Source organism: Meriones unguiculatus, chromosome 5 (genome assembly GCF_030254825.1).
Source record: "Meriones unguiculatus strain TT.TT164.6M chromosome 5, Bangor_MerUng_6.1, whole genome shotgun sequence".
In the NCBI taxonomy this organism is placed as follows: domain Eukaryota; kingdom Metazoa; phylum Chordata; class Mammalia; order Rodentia; family Muridae; genus Meriones; species Meriones unguiculatus.
This window is the reverse complement of record NC_083353.1, coordinates 42,426,722-42,441,124: the sequence shown is the minus strand read 5'-3', so window position 1 is coordinate 42,441,124 and position 14,403 is coordinate 42,426,722. Positions and strand designations below refer to the sequence as shown.

At 43.7% G+C, this 14,403-nt stretch overlaps 1 protein-coding gene across 1 annotated transcript in view; it reads left to right on the top strand.

Annotated features, from left to right (window-relative positions):
* Positions 1–5,234: 5,234 nt before the first annotated feature.
* Rab7a (RAB7A, member RAS oncogene family) overlaps positions 5,235–14,403 on the top strand; it is a 53,656-nt gene continuing 44,487 nt past the window's right edge. The window contains exon 1 of the mRNA XM_021638815.2: positions 5,235–5,433. The gene's annotated coding sequence lies outside the window, so the exon portion shown is untranslated. The remainder of the gene's footprint in view (positions 5,434–14,403) is intronic.

The following is a 14,403-nucleotide window of genomic DNA, read 5'->3' as shown; positions in this document are numbered from 1 at the left end:
GGTCAATCCTAAAGGTTTGACTCCTGATCATTTGTGGCAAATGTATGTAACTCATATTCTAGAATTTGGAAAACTAAAATATGTTCATGTAACAATTGATATGTTTTCAGGATTTATCAGGGCAACTCCCTTAGCAGGAGAAGCCACCAAACATGTTATAAGTCATTGCTTAAAATGTTTTGCTACAATTGGTATTCCTTCCATTATAAAGACTGATAATGGTAATAGTTCTGGACATAATGAATCAAGCTTTTCAGCATTTTTGTGCTCAAATGAATATGTCTTAAAACAGGTATTCCTCAAGGTCAAGGAATTGTGGAGCGTGCCCATGGATCTCTTAAGAACCAGTTACAAAAAATAAAAAGAGGGGAGTTTTATCCCCAAACACCACAGAATTATCTTAATCATGCTCTCTTTACTTTAAATTTTTTTGAATGTGGATTTACAAGGCCATTCTGCGACTGATCAATTGTGGTAACCTAATACCAAAGATAATTATGCTCAAGTGAAATGAAAAGATCTGATTATGAATATGGCAGGGCCCCAACCCTGTATTAATGTGGGGAAGAGGGCATGTTGTGTTTTTCCACAGGATGCTGAAGGAGCCAGGTGGATCCCAGAAAGGTTGATTCGATTTGTGGGAGGTGTTCCCCGGAAGGAGGATGTTCCTGCTGCTGACCATGGTGAATTCTGTCCTGATTGTGAATGGAGAGCTGTATGGGGCTTATGCTCCTGACTCACCTTTGTTTCATTCTGCTCCAAGAGAATGTTGTGTAAGGAAATCTTTTAGATACAATGTGACTGGACTTGATTGGTCTGGTAATCAGGACAATTCTCAGCCAAATCAGGAAGAATGGGAAAGAGGATTGACTATGGGACTTTGGTCTGATTCTGGTTTTCAGCAGACCTATATTTGGAAGCTTGCTGCAGAAACTTTCAGGAGGTCCTGTTGTTATGCCAGGATCAGAGATCACCAGGAGATGACTCGATGCAAGAGCAAGAGAGCTTTCTTACGTGAGCAATCAAACTCGGGACCCAAGTCTCACTGACGCAGCAGTAGAGAAGTGGGACCCCGAGCCCTGGATGAGCAGGGTTTTTAAAGGGAAAAACTGCAAACAGGGGGTTTCCATGACAGCAAGCAGGAGGTGGGGAGGGGTCATGCCTTGGCATTACAGGGTTGGGTAAAAGTCATAGGGGTGAGATGGCCTTCTAGCTGAAGCCTAACTTACAACTACATCTGGAACGTTGGGGAGAAATTTCCCAACTGATTCTCATTGATTGTTTCCAGGGAGATTGTCTCTATTTTCTATCAAGTATTTATCCTGTGATATTGCCTGGAGGCTGTTGCTAGGAGAGTTAACTTTGTTTTCTGCCAAGTGCACATTCTGTCATATTTTCTAGTACCTGAGTTCAGCTCCTGGTCAAGATGGCTCCTCATTTCAAAATGGAGTCACCCAGGCTAACTTAAACTCTTCACTTGTAACTGCCTTGTAAATCCTCCTTATGCTTTGTTGTTCGGAAATGTTGACATTTTTATGCAAAATTTAATGTTTCCTGCCATCAGCATAAACCAACAAACTATATTTCTAAGCTTTCAAATGGACAACAGGTTCTGGTTGTCCCACAGCCTTCTTTTATTATGGTTCCTGTGAATGTTTCTCAGGCTTGGATTCTGATAGGGGATTACAAATGCTAGAAGCAGACCTAAAAGAATGGTTGGGTTAATAATTGCAGGTATTATGGCCTTCATGGTCATCTTTTATGTCACTTTTATGGGGTGCTATTGGACTTGGCTTACTACTCTTATTAGGAGCATGTCTCCTATCAGTGATAATTAAAACCTTCATCAAGGCCTTCTGGAATGTTAAAGCTGATCTGCATAAGATTAAACTCCCATGGCTACCCTAGCGGAGGTTGGTAGTCAAAGATAGTAAGATCTCTCTGAGGAATATTCAACCTAAGACAGGGCATGAATGATGGAATTCAAGTACCAACAACGGGGAGGAATATATCAAGAGAGAAAACCTAAGACAGGCACACTCTTCTACTCCACAGCTCTGAAGCTGTGGTCTTTTAAAATATAAAAAAGGGAGACCTGTGGAGAGCTGCTTGTTTGTCAAGTTGCTTTGTTTTTCAGTATTCAGGGAAAAACATGTTTTCACCCTGGCCTTCACCTTGAGACAGACATAAGAGGATGTTTCACCAAGATCCTTAAAACTTGTTTGTGTGACCCTGGACCGGACCATATCTGCTACAGGGAGGTAGTTTAAGAAAACAAGCTTGGCAATTCCATGAACTTCTTTCTTATATTGATATGACTTGTTTTTGTTTTGCATATAAAAAGGAATTGTGGTATAAACTGGTGACTGCAGTCTTACTGATGGCCGTCTCCAGCTGATCCTATGTGTAGTATGAATGGCTTTAATTATTTCTGCCCTCACTCCCAACTCAGGTACTGTTTGTCTCTGCTGGTGGGTTCCAACACACAGGGATCCTATATTGACAATTTTAGAATTTTGGTTTCTTTAAAAAAGCACAAATATTATAAGGATGTGTTTTCACTTTAATCCCAAGAGTGGAGATATGGAGCTGCTTCAGACTATCTGCAGCAGCTGACTATTAGTCTCTTGCTCTAGCAGAGGTGTGGTTTTGGCAGCTGCAAAGAGCTTTTGCAATTGTGTGAATTCTGGGAACTTTTCATAGGGTATATGTGTGAAAGTAACTTTTATTTGCCTGCTTCAATTGTCTCTGAGGCTTACTGCCTCTGTCTGCTAACCTAGGCTTAGTCCTGGAAACTTCTAGTCTCTTTACCATCTAACCTGGGCCTAGGATGTTTTCAAGCTCTGAGACTTAATGCTTAATTAGCTCACCCTTAGTTGTTCTTTCTGAGCTCATATTTGGCTGGTTCAACTCAGCTGTTCTGTCTCAAACTCTGTTCACAGCTAACTTATTCAATCTGCCTTCTCTCTCAGCCTCTGAATTGCTCTGCTTGGCCTCAAACTAACTCCAGCAATCTAATCTTCTGGCACCTTCTCATTCTCTGGCTTGCTCTGTCTTCACCTGTGTCTAGCTTGTTCTCTCATTCAACCTCTCTCTGTGAAACACTCTCAGTATTACTGCCTCCTCTCATTCTCGGTGTTGCCCCCTTCCGTACCTTCCCTTTCCTCTCTGTTCTCATGAGAGTTGGGTGTATCCTAGTTTTTCAAATCGTTCTCTGATTCATCACTTTTCCTGCCACTCAATTAAACATCACTTTCACACATGGTGTGTCCTTCTCAAAACTTTACCTTCATTGCTGGTTGTAGTTTGTTGGTGGTCCTGCTCTAAAACTGTAAGGACTTTCTATGTCCACTCAGTTTTGAACAATGACATAGAGACTTACATTTACTTATAATAGCTTTAGACCTTAGCTTTCTTTTGTTCTCAATTAGCTCTTTTCTGTTGTTGTTTGATCGTTTTTTTTGGGTTTTTTGTTGTTGTTGTTTTTTGAGACCAGTGCCCTGGCTGCCCTGGACTCTTTGTAGACCAGGCTGGCCTCAAAGTCACAGAGCTCCACCAGCCTCTTCTGCCCAAGTGGTGGGATTAAAGGTATATGCCACCATGCCCAGCCCCAATTAGCTGTTATAACCTATGTTAACCCATTTATATTAATCTAAGTTCCTACACATGGTTTGTTACCTATGCTTCATTTCATATGTCCAACTTCCTCTGTGCCTCAGAGGCAAATCTTCTAATGCATAGCTCTTTTCCAGAGTTTCTGTCTCTTAGGAAGTCCTGCCTAGTCTCTCCTGCCTTTTCTATAGGCTATTTAGCTCTTTATTAAACCAATTAGAAAGTGTTGGAGAACAATGTTTACAAAATACTAATGCATAATAAAAATGACAATACCAAAGTTTGGCCTATATCCAGGTAAAGAAATCAGGAATTGAATAATACAAGGACAATCTTTACACAGAGCATAAAAAAAATCACTCCAACAAGAAACAAGAAGAATTTAGATTCAGGGATATCTCCCCTTTATCCTTTCTCTCCCATCTAGTGTTAAGGGGTGAAACTGATGGGATAAAGGGTGGGAAAAAGAGGAACCCGCAAGTAGCAAAGACCCACTACAAGCAAAGAAGAAACAGGAAGAAAGAAATTAGATTCAAGGATCTCCCCCTCCATCTGGTGATAGGGGATGAAATCGGGAGTTTGGAGTTGGGAGTGGATAAAGGGTGGGAAAAAGAATCATAAAATATCGAAGGTTGGCTACAGGATCCATTGATACTGGTCCTGCAGAATGAGTTAGTAGTCCCTTAGAAAGCAAATTATTAGAAAATTTACTAGAAAAATTCAGCGACAGAGCCTATAATCCTAGAATTCTGAAGGCTGGAAGCTAATTGGAGTTCAGGAATTTTTTGTTGTGGTGGTTTTAATTTTTCTCTGTGTAGCCTTGGCTGTCCTGGACTGGCTTTGTAGACCAGGCTGGCCTCGAACTTACAGAGATCTGCCTACCTCTGCTTCTCTGAGTACTGGGACTACAGGCATGCACCACCACACCCGGCTGAGTTTAGGAATTTTAGTTCAGGTCCAATCTCCAAAAAAGAAAACAAAAGAAATAGTAGGGCTGGTCCTTTGCTCTTAGGAGTGTATTTGATTCGTCTTTATAGGCTTTTTAAATTAAATGATTTTTAGACCTAGCTTTTCCATCCTTTTGCCTCTATGTCCTTAGGCCGAGTTTCATGCCTGTATCACACAATCAGCCTTTTGTGTCTCTCTTTTCAGTTCAGCAACCCTTTAGTTCTTCTCCGGTTTTTCTGGATCATGTACACTGCTCCGGTATTCAGTAGTTTAGTTCACCTCTGGGTCTCCACCACTGAGGACACTAACTGAGTATTTCTCTCCACCTTAGAGATTGCACCCAGTGGTATCAGAAGAATCTGGATCACACCCTGCCTGACACATGGCTGACTGACCAGTGTCATTGGGAGGGGCACACTCTCAGAAAGGCCAACTGACTATCTCTCTTTCAGCGTTCTTTATGTGAACGGGGTAGGGGTGTAAACGGGGACGACTGAATTAGCAGTTCTCGGCCCAATATGGCGCGCTCCATCTTCCGACAACTGTCAGAGATGGCAGCCCCTAAATGGAGACCGCCATCTTTACCCCTCTAGCCGCTGGGCCAGGGCCTGACGCGACCGGAACGTGACGCAAGGTGGAGGCGGGGCTCCTCCCACTCCAACCAGGGCGTCGAGAGTCTCGTGACAGGCACTTCCGCTCGGGGCGGCGGCGGTGGCGGAAGTAGGAGCAAGGCCGGAGCTTTGGCCATAAAGCCCGAGGCAGCGACGTTGGCTACGGTGTTTGGGGCTGGGCAGCTGCGAGGAGCTTGCTGGAGCCGGAGTCTGATCTCTCTTTCGCGGCCTGCGTTGTGTCTCCTCCTCGGCTGACCCCGCGGTGAGTGTTGGGCCCCGGCCGCCCTTCCTCCGCCCTAGCCGGGGCCTCCCGGCCTGGCGTCCTCGGCGAGCGCCGGGCCGGGCCAGGCGGGGCGGCGCCCGGCGGGCGGAGGTCGGAGAGCGCGGGGTGACCCGGTGGGTGGCGGGTACGGGGATCCTCGGGTTGGGCGCGTTCCCGGCGGCAGCCTGCTGGGTGGAAAGAGGTACTAGCCGGCCGCCGAGGCAGCGCTGCCGGGCGCGTCCTATGCCCCGGCGCGTCGCGGACACTGGGAGACAGGAGCTTTCGGGGTCTTGCACGGTAAATCCTAGTTCCGAAGTTCCAGGAGGAAGGTCCCCCTGACTGCCTTTCAAATAGCCTGGTGTCCTCCTTGTTCATAGCCGTGCGCGTGTTGAGAGTAACGTTGTGAAGGTTTGAGATTTCTCGTTTGCTGGGCTGCGTGGCAAGACCGCACAGGTTGCCCTGTTCTCAGAGCAGCCCTCCGAAGCATCGAAGCAGTGCCCACTTACAGAGAAATCGCAGAACAGAGAGGTTAAGTCACTCGACCAAGGTCACATCGCTGATAAGTTTTAGAAGGAGAGATTGAAGCAGTCTGAATCAGGCACTCCGACTACTTAGCACTCTACTGGCCTCTGGCCTCTTCTGCTCTAGATGCTCCCAAAACTTGCCACCTGTTATCTGTCCGTCAGCAACCCCCTCCACCTCCTGTCTAGTGATGTCATTTGAGAGCCTCTTGGCCCTACCTGAAAGCCAAGTTGCATTTGCAGTTGTGCCTTACAAGGCATTTTACGGTAGTGTAGTGTCACCGAATCAGAAGATCTTGAATTCTGCCAAGATACGTATTGGAGTTGAATAGTTTTCCTAGCCAGCTCTTTTCTTTGAGTCAGGTCTCCGAATATCTACCATGTGCACTTTCCTTTCTGCAAGAGCTGACAGGTGCCGATGTTGTTAGTTCTTCACTGTTGAAAATACTGTCTTTGGCTTCCCAAAGAATAAACTCCTGTTTCCTCCTTATGACTTCAGCAGCCGATTACTCGCATGATTGGGTTAATAAAATCTCCTGTTGGTATGTGTCTCTTCGAGCTTGACAAGATTGGTTCAGAATTGAATGTAAGAGCTGGAAAGCGAGTTATAGCTACTGGCCAAGCTAAAGTTTGGTGTTCAGAGCCCTGTGGTATCCTGGATTGTCTGTTGCTTACTTTGCTAACTAGCCTGATACACTTCTGGGCTGTAACCTTATGTAGGACAGCAGTGACTGGCACCTTCGTTCATGTATGTGTCAGGCATTACTGGGGCCTGACTCAGGGAGACAAACATGGATCCTGAATTGTAAAAGTGGTGAGTGTCACAGCCAGGGATTCTGTTTTGGAATGACTGGGCTATATAATGTGGGACTTCTGCAAAAAGTAATGTTTTGTTGTTGTTGTTTGTTTGTTTTTGTTTTTTAATCTCCTTGGATGAATTGGTCGTCCAGATGTGTAGTGTTCCAGCTAACAACTTGCAGTATTTGCTAATGTTTTGTGTGTGGTGTACAAATATGTATATGTGTGTAGGCTGGAGTGGGTATTGTGCTTGCCTTCATTGCCTAACTTTTTTTTGAGACAGCTCATCCACTCTAAGCAGGATAGCCAGTGAGCTCCACCCACCCACTCCCAGGCTGGTGTTAGCCCGACTGGCCTCTGCACCCAGCCTTTCCTTTTTCTTAATTTAAAGTGGTTCCTAGGGATCTGAACTCAAGTTTTCATACTTGCACAGCAACGGAGCCATCCTGAGCTCCCATTTTTTGTCGGCTTTAGGAACAGTTTTTATATGGTTTGCTCCTAAAAGAGGATCATCTTACAGTTATTACTGATCACTTCTTTTGGAGAGTAGCCATCTACACTAAACTTGATCCTTTTCCCCTTCCCCTCCCCCCCCTTGAGACAGTTTCTCTTTGTAACAGCCCTGGCTGTCCTGGGACTCTCTTTGTAGATCAGGCTGGCCTTGAACTCACAGTGATCCACCTGCCTCTGCTTGGGATTAAACCTCATCCCCTTTTTGTTGTGATATTTTTTGTCCTGCCTGCAGGAGAAATGGATGCCACTTGGTACAGTATACTGTAATGTGTGAGCAGAGGCACATTGACATGCTGGATTTTCCTTTTATAGCTGACAAGAAAGCTTTAATGTTGTTCCACCTAGACTTAGTGATGCATTCTTGATTTAAAAATCCGTGCCCTCTGTTTCCCAGGGCTTTCTGGTTTTCTGCTTTAAAGTTCCCAGGTTTTACACTGAAGGTAGACCTACAGCAGTGAACACAGGAGGGTGGGACTGAGAAGGCGCTCTAAAAATAGTTTTATTAGTGTAATCTTCCAGGTAGTTGTTGGAACCACATGGGTGACTTTTCTAGTTTTCTTTTTTTCGTGTCAGCTGTGCCTCATATTCAGAGGCCCTAACCGTATAAGAGAACAGTCCTTGTAGGAAAGGGTTTGTGAATCAGTTTCTGGCTCCACCACCAAGTGAGGCCAGAAAGGCTAGTCATTGGATTTGCTGTTACAAATTTGCTTTGTTTTCAAAGAGATCTGCACTAATAATACTTTTACTGTACATTTGTCAGTAACCGTTCAATGAAAATGTGGTACAGACCCAGACCCAAGTTTCTGTAGTTGCCTTCTGCATCTGTCCTCCTTAGGGTCTGACATCAATCTTTCATTTTTTTTTAAATGATGAATTATCTTAACTTTGCATCCAGGTTGGCAGAAGTGACTGAGATAGATGATGGCTTCTGGGGAATTAACTAGGAGATGGCCTCCCCATCTGAGCTCCTCTTGGAGCTGGGGTCTTCAGAAGGGTTCTGAAACGCCCTTATGTTGTGGCTCTTGCTTTCTGTTACATTTGGTCTTGCTATTGTATTCTCATTGTGTTACCAAGACCCTGTGCTGGCCTGTGTTCTTGCTCCTTGGTCTGAGTGCTGCACTGCCTGCAGTTGCTAAAAGATGTTTTGTAGAGTGTTTTCTTGCTTGTTGTCCTCATATTTTTCACCTTTTAGGGGACATTAAAGACTGGAGACAATTTGCGTTTGGCTTAAAGTTTAAATATAAAAACAAGCACAAAACCAGGATTTAAATAGTGATTGTGGGCAGTGATTTGTAAACCAAAGGTAAAACTGACATGATGGGTAAAATCAAAACAGGCTTTAGAAGTCTCCTGACCAGTTTCAGTTTTAGTAATGCAGACTCTGATTCCAAAACCAAATTTAAGAATAGCTACTTGCAAAGTGTTCCCTTAGGGAAGGAAGAAAGCTTGGGATTTGGCTCCATTGGTCACATGACATGCAGTATTAGCCGTTTTCATCTGCTTAAAGATGCAGTAATTAATGCACAGGGTGGGAGTCCAGCCAGAGCTCTGTTTTGGTGATGTCATCGCTGCTTTGGAGATCTGTTTGATCCTGTTGTCTGTCCTGGTCTCCTAGGATTGCCTGTGTTGGCATAGAGCAGATTTGAGGCTGCCTGAGGACCTGAACGATCTATAGGGACTGCACAGCCTGCCCTGCTTCTTTGTCAGCCTTACTGATGATGCTGCCAGGCAGCGTGAAGAAGAGTCTTGATGCTCCCCAGCATCAAGATGGCTTGATGTAAAGATGGCTTCTGCTAAGAGTTAACTCACTTCAGGAGCCCTGTAACAGTTAACTGTACATGAGCAAAGTGCACTATATACATATATGAAAATGTCATAAAAATGTGTGCTAATAAAAATTAAAATAGGTAACACCATTTGTTCTACTCTTGTATCAGTGTGATTTTAAAAATTGATTTCAGTTTAGTAAACTTTACTTTGAATTGAACACACAGTGACAAAGCTACTATAAATTCATCTTTAAAAACTTCAGCCTAGACTTTATGAAAAATAGTGGCCCCTTGCATGTGCACACACTCCCTTCTTTTGAAATAGGGTCTTCTGTAGTCCAGGCTGCCAAAAATGCTCTATACACTTGCAGATCTTGAGACCTTGAAGTAGCTCTAGGTCATCTTTACAGCTCCTAGTAGAACTGTTTCTAGGGTATGCCTTTTGAAAGGCAGAGACACATGGAGCTCTGAGTTTTGAGGCAAGCCTGGGCTAATAAGTGAGTTACAGGCAGGCCAAAACAACATAGTAAGACCCTGCTTTTAAAAAGAAAAAAAAAAAAGCAGGTCAGATGTGTTGGCATATACCTCTAACTGCAGCACGTGGATCTCTGTGAGTGAGGACAGCCTTTGTGATATATGAAGTTATGGCACCACACAACATGTATAGTATAAGATTGTAGAAGGGGAAGGGAAAAAGAATGGGGGGGTAAAGAAGAGGGGGTACACCAAGGAGAGAGAGAGGGAACCGATGAAGTGATAGAGAGTGAGATGGATGCAGGAGATGGCATAGGCCACAGGTTGTTAGGACCCTGAAGGTCCCTGAAGGTCCCTGAGGGCAGACCAGTTGAATTGCCCGCACACATAACATTCCTCCCTTTTTGTTTAATTAAAAAAATGATATATTTTAAAATTCCACACACTCAACAGATCTTGTATGAAGAGAGAAAGGGGAATGGGTAGGCTCACCGAGAGAGAAAGTCAGAGAGGGGTAGAGAAAGGGAGGCAGAGAGGAGTAAGAGAGGGGGCAGGACTTTTATCCAGGGCCCCTGGCAGGCACATGATGGCATCACAGGTTGCTAAGCAACCGAGAGGTAAGCTGCCTATATGCTAACAGCCTGGTCTAGGACAGCCAGAGTTACATAGACCCTGTCTAAGAAACAACAAGAACTTTGGTCTGATTCAGTGATTGTAGAAACCCTCCAACCCAGCATTTCCTACAGGTGCCTTCTAGTATTTGTTACTTTCAGTTCCAGGGAATGTAATTTTATGCTCACTTTCTTGAGATGGTTGTGACAAGTTATTGTGGCCCAGCTGGAATGGAGTGCCATTCTGCCTTTTCTATCATGCATGTGTTCCCTGAAGGCCTCAGTAGTTAATTCCTTATGCAAATACGTCTTTCTTCCATTAACTTAAAGTTACCTCTTTGTTTTTTCGATGAGTATTAAAATAATTAGCTTTTTTGAAAAAAGGTAGGAAGTAGAAAGAGTTAAGTGATTTGATACCTAATAGTTTTTTTTTTCCTTCAAGTATGTAACTTACTTTTTTATTTTTCGAGACAGAGTTTCTCTGTATGGCCTTGGCTGTCCTTGATAGAGATCTACCTGCCTCTGCCTCCTGAGTACGGGGATTAAAGGTGTGTCCAGTTACCACCTGCCCTGCATTATGCCCCACTTTTAAATAGACACATATTTGTATGGAAATAAATACACAAATAGATGAGCAGTTTAAAGAATTTTCACAAACTTAAAAGACTCTGTATGCCTCTTTCAAGCCATTATCTTCTTAACTGCTGCTGTTAACTCAAGAGTAGACTCTTTTTTTCATCTTTGTAAAGCTATTTATTGAACATCTCCTCCAGCCCTAGTCCCATCCCACTCCCACGCTCAGGACATGAAGCTAGCTGCAGCTGATTTCTAACACAGTGACTAATTTTGCTTAGTTTGGATTTCTTTGTATAAATGGAATGATCCACTGTGTAGTCATTCCTCTGTATCTGGTTTCCTTGATGTTTCTGAACCCTTGTGTAATGTGTGGTTTTAATTCCATTTTCATTGCACTATAATATTCCATTTTGTGACTATAATGTTTAAAATTAAGTAGAGGTGTTGGTGTGGTGTGCATCTATAGTCCCTGTTAATCCAGAAGCTGACGCAGGACAATCTCTTGAGTCCAAGGATTAAAGATCAGCCTGGATAACATAGGAAGACCTCTGTTTCAAAATATAAATGAATAAATGAAAAGTATAAAGGCTGGGTTTAGGTTATGTGGCTGCTTTTATGCTTTGAACCCAGTAGTTTAAATAGCTGCAGTATTTTCCCTTATGGTTCTGGAAGGTATGTACCTGAGCTGCAGATGAATAGAAACCTCTTCCTGCCCTTCACATTATTGTCCTCATTTGTGTGGTGTCCTGACCGCCTCCTTTTAGTCATGCTGAATGAGGGCCAACTCTAATGACCTCATCTAACCTGTAACCCCGTTAAAGATCCTACCCTGCAGAAAGTCCCATGCTTGCAGGGATTGAATGGGCAGTGATGGGGAGGGTTGGGGGTGGGTTACAATTAGGCTATCGGTTTCACTTTAATGGACAGGAACACTGCTCACAGAACTTCACTCTTTTGGCCCCCTTTTCCCAGAGACCTGTAGTGGGCAAGAGGTAGTTTTAGAGCAAAGCCTGCCCTAGTTTGAGACTACTAACAATACTACTTACCTGTGTTAGAGGTGACATCTGAGGAGTGCTTGATCAGTTGGCCAGGACCTGGGCTTGAGCTCGTTGCTCCTCAGAAAGGAAAACAAGTAATGTTCTGAGGTTAGAAAGCAGGATGACTTCAGTGTGGGGAGTGAAGAGAAGCTTTTCATGGCCACCATTGTGGCCTCTTTGCTTTTATGATCTTTGATCTTGGCCCATTTCTGTTAGGCTTAGCCCAAAGAGTCATCTGTGGAGCCCACAGCTCACCATAGCAGAGGGTGTTTGCATTCAGACTCTGGTGATCGTACATTGCTTCCTTAAAGTGCTGGAGTTCCTCGGGCACATGTTGGAAGCTAGGCTCTTGTTGTTCCCATTGGTGTTCAGTAGGTATTCGCTGGCATCAGACTCTCAGCTTTTTGGCTCAATGACTTTGAGCTTTGAACCTCAGATCTTAGTTTGAAGTATTCTATTGCTTTGCTTCTTTCCACATCTTAGCCCTCTTTAAAGCTTTAAAACTCTGTACCTGTAAAGCTGCTGTAAAACTTTCTTTTGGTAGCCTGTGAATAGTTTCTGGACCAGTAGTTAACTTGCTAGATTTTTATTGTCTACTATAAGAAAAAGATGCCAGCAGCTGTGGGGAATGTAAAATTAAGAGTTCTGAAGATTCAGGAAGTTGTAGACTCTTGGAAGGTGAGAGTCCTAACTATATATAGCTTAAAGAAAATGTTAAAGTTCTTTGATGACTAAAGTAGGGAGAGGGTTTCTTAGTGGATTTTTTGATAACTTTGACATGGAAGTGTGACTTTAGTGGGAAGGTAGGTATTGCAGCTTAGGGGTGCCAGTATTGTTAATGCCACCTTGTTAAATGCTGTACCAGGTAGACGTTTCTCTGTTAAACTTTATGCCTGTTGAAGAAGCTGGTATGTCCCAGTGCTGGGAGAGGAATGACTTTGTTGTGCTAATTTATTGTCATGTGGAACTTACAGCCTCACATGAGCTAGGCAAGCATGCTGCTACTGAACTATAATCCTACTCCAGAATTGCCTTTAAGAATAGCTTAAAATGGGAGGAATAGAGGTGATGGAAGAGACTTTATTTAATTTTCCTCTTCAACAAGCAGGGCATGTAGGTTCCTCTGAGGGGCTTATGGCCAGGCTGTCATTCATTGAGATGTATCTATTATATCTGGAGTTAGATTCAAAGCTTACCAGCTATCTGCTTTTTAGCCTGCCTGCCTAACCAAAAAGCAAAACAAGGCACTATCACCTTTGTCTCTTTTTTAGTCCTAGGTTTAAAAAGCTTAGAACAGCTTGGAGGTACAGCTACGAGTTAGAGATCAGCTGACTCCTCCCTTCCCATTCACCCCACCAACACCAAAAAAAAAAAAAAGTTGAATTGCTTTCTGAGGAACTGCTTTTTGGAAGTTGCCTTCCTCCCTTTCTGGAACAGTGTGTGACAGTCTGTACAGTCCATCTTTTAAGCTTCACAAATTCAAGTGAAACTTTTGACATGTCGCTTTATTCTTCCAGTGAGGAAGCAAGGAGGCCCTAAGTATTGTGAGCTACCACCTAGAGGGGCTGGGACTAGCACCTAGTCTCTGAGTTTGCAGAGAGAATAGCATCTTCAGTGAAGGTATGCCTTCCTTAATTTCATGCTTTGTGTTATTTAGAAGTCAGCATTATTTAGAAGTCAGATACAAGCTGTTCTGTATCTGTGGTGTGTAAATTTCCAGGTAGTGATCTTTGAAGCATTATCAGACTTACTTCACAGGTGAGGCTATGCTTGATGATAACCTCTGAATGGGTACAATAGCGCAGAGGTTCTTGGCTTGCCTCTAGGCTTTCTGTTGTTTTGTTTTGGGAGATGTTTGCCATGTTAGCACAAGAGTGGCCTTGAATTTGAGATACAGGCCCACCCTTTCCTGTACTTCCCTTCCCCATTTGTTCTTCAGGTAGAACCCAGAGCCTTCTGCATACTCAGCAAGTGGATGGGCCTGCATCTTCCCTATTCCTGAAGGAGCATTCATGTTATGGAAAAGAAGAAACAAACTGCTAAAGGCTCTTGAACCTTGAGGGAATTGTTCTAGGCCAGAAATGACACATCACTTCTGGCTCATTGGCTAGAATAAGTCACATCATAGAAGGCATCCTGAAGTGTGATCCTACTGTTATCCAGGAGGCCCAGGACTTGAAGCACTAGTGTCAGCCGAAATGGCTGAGGGAAACAAGTCCTCTTTAGAGATTCTTGTTCAAGGCAGGTAGTTAATTTAAAAGCTGAAAAGAGCTTAGTTCTGTAGTATATATGTGTGCGTTGTTTGAACCCAGGTTTCCCTGTGTGTCCCAAGCTTGGCAGTCCTCATGCTTCAGCTTCCTGAGTGTTAGGAGTACAGGTGCCCCCAGGCCTGGTTTGGAAGTTTAGCTCTGTTTCTGATGTGGCTATGCTGCCAGGCCTGGTTTGGAGTTTAGCTCTGTTTCTGACGTAGCCTGTAACTCCAGTTCCAGGGGATCTGACACCCTCTCTGGCCTCTGCTTGCACCAGGCATGGGTGTGGTACATGTGCATCCATATAGACAAACACCCATATATATAAATCAGTGTTTATCTTTTATCATTTATCCAATCATTTTCTTAAGATATGGTGGCTATACAACACTTAAAATTTCATTTTCATATGGGCAGTAGTG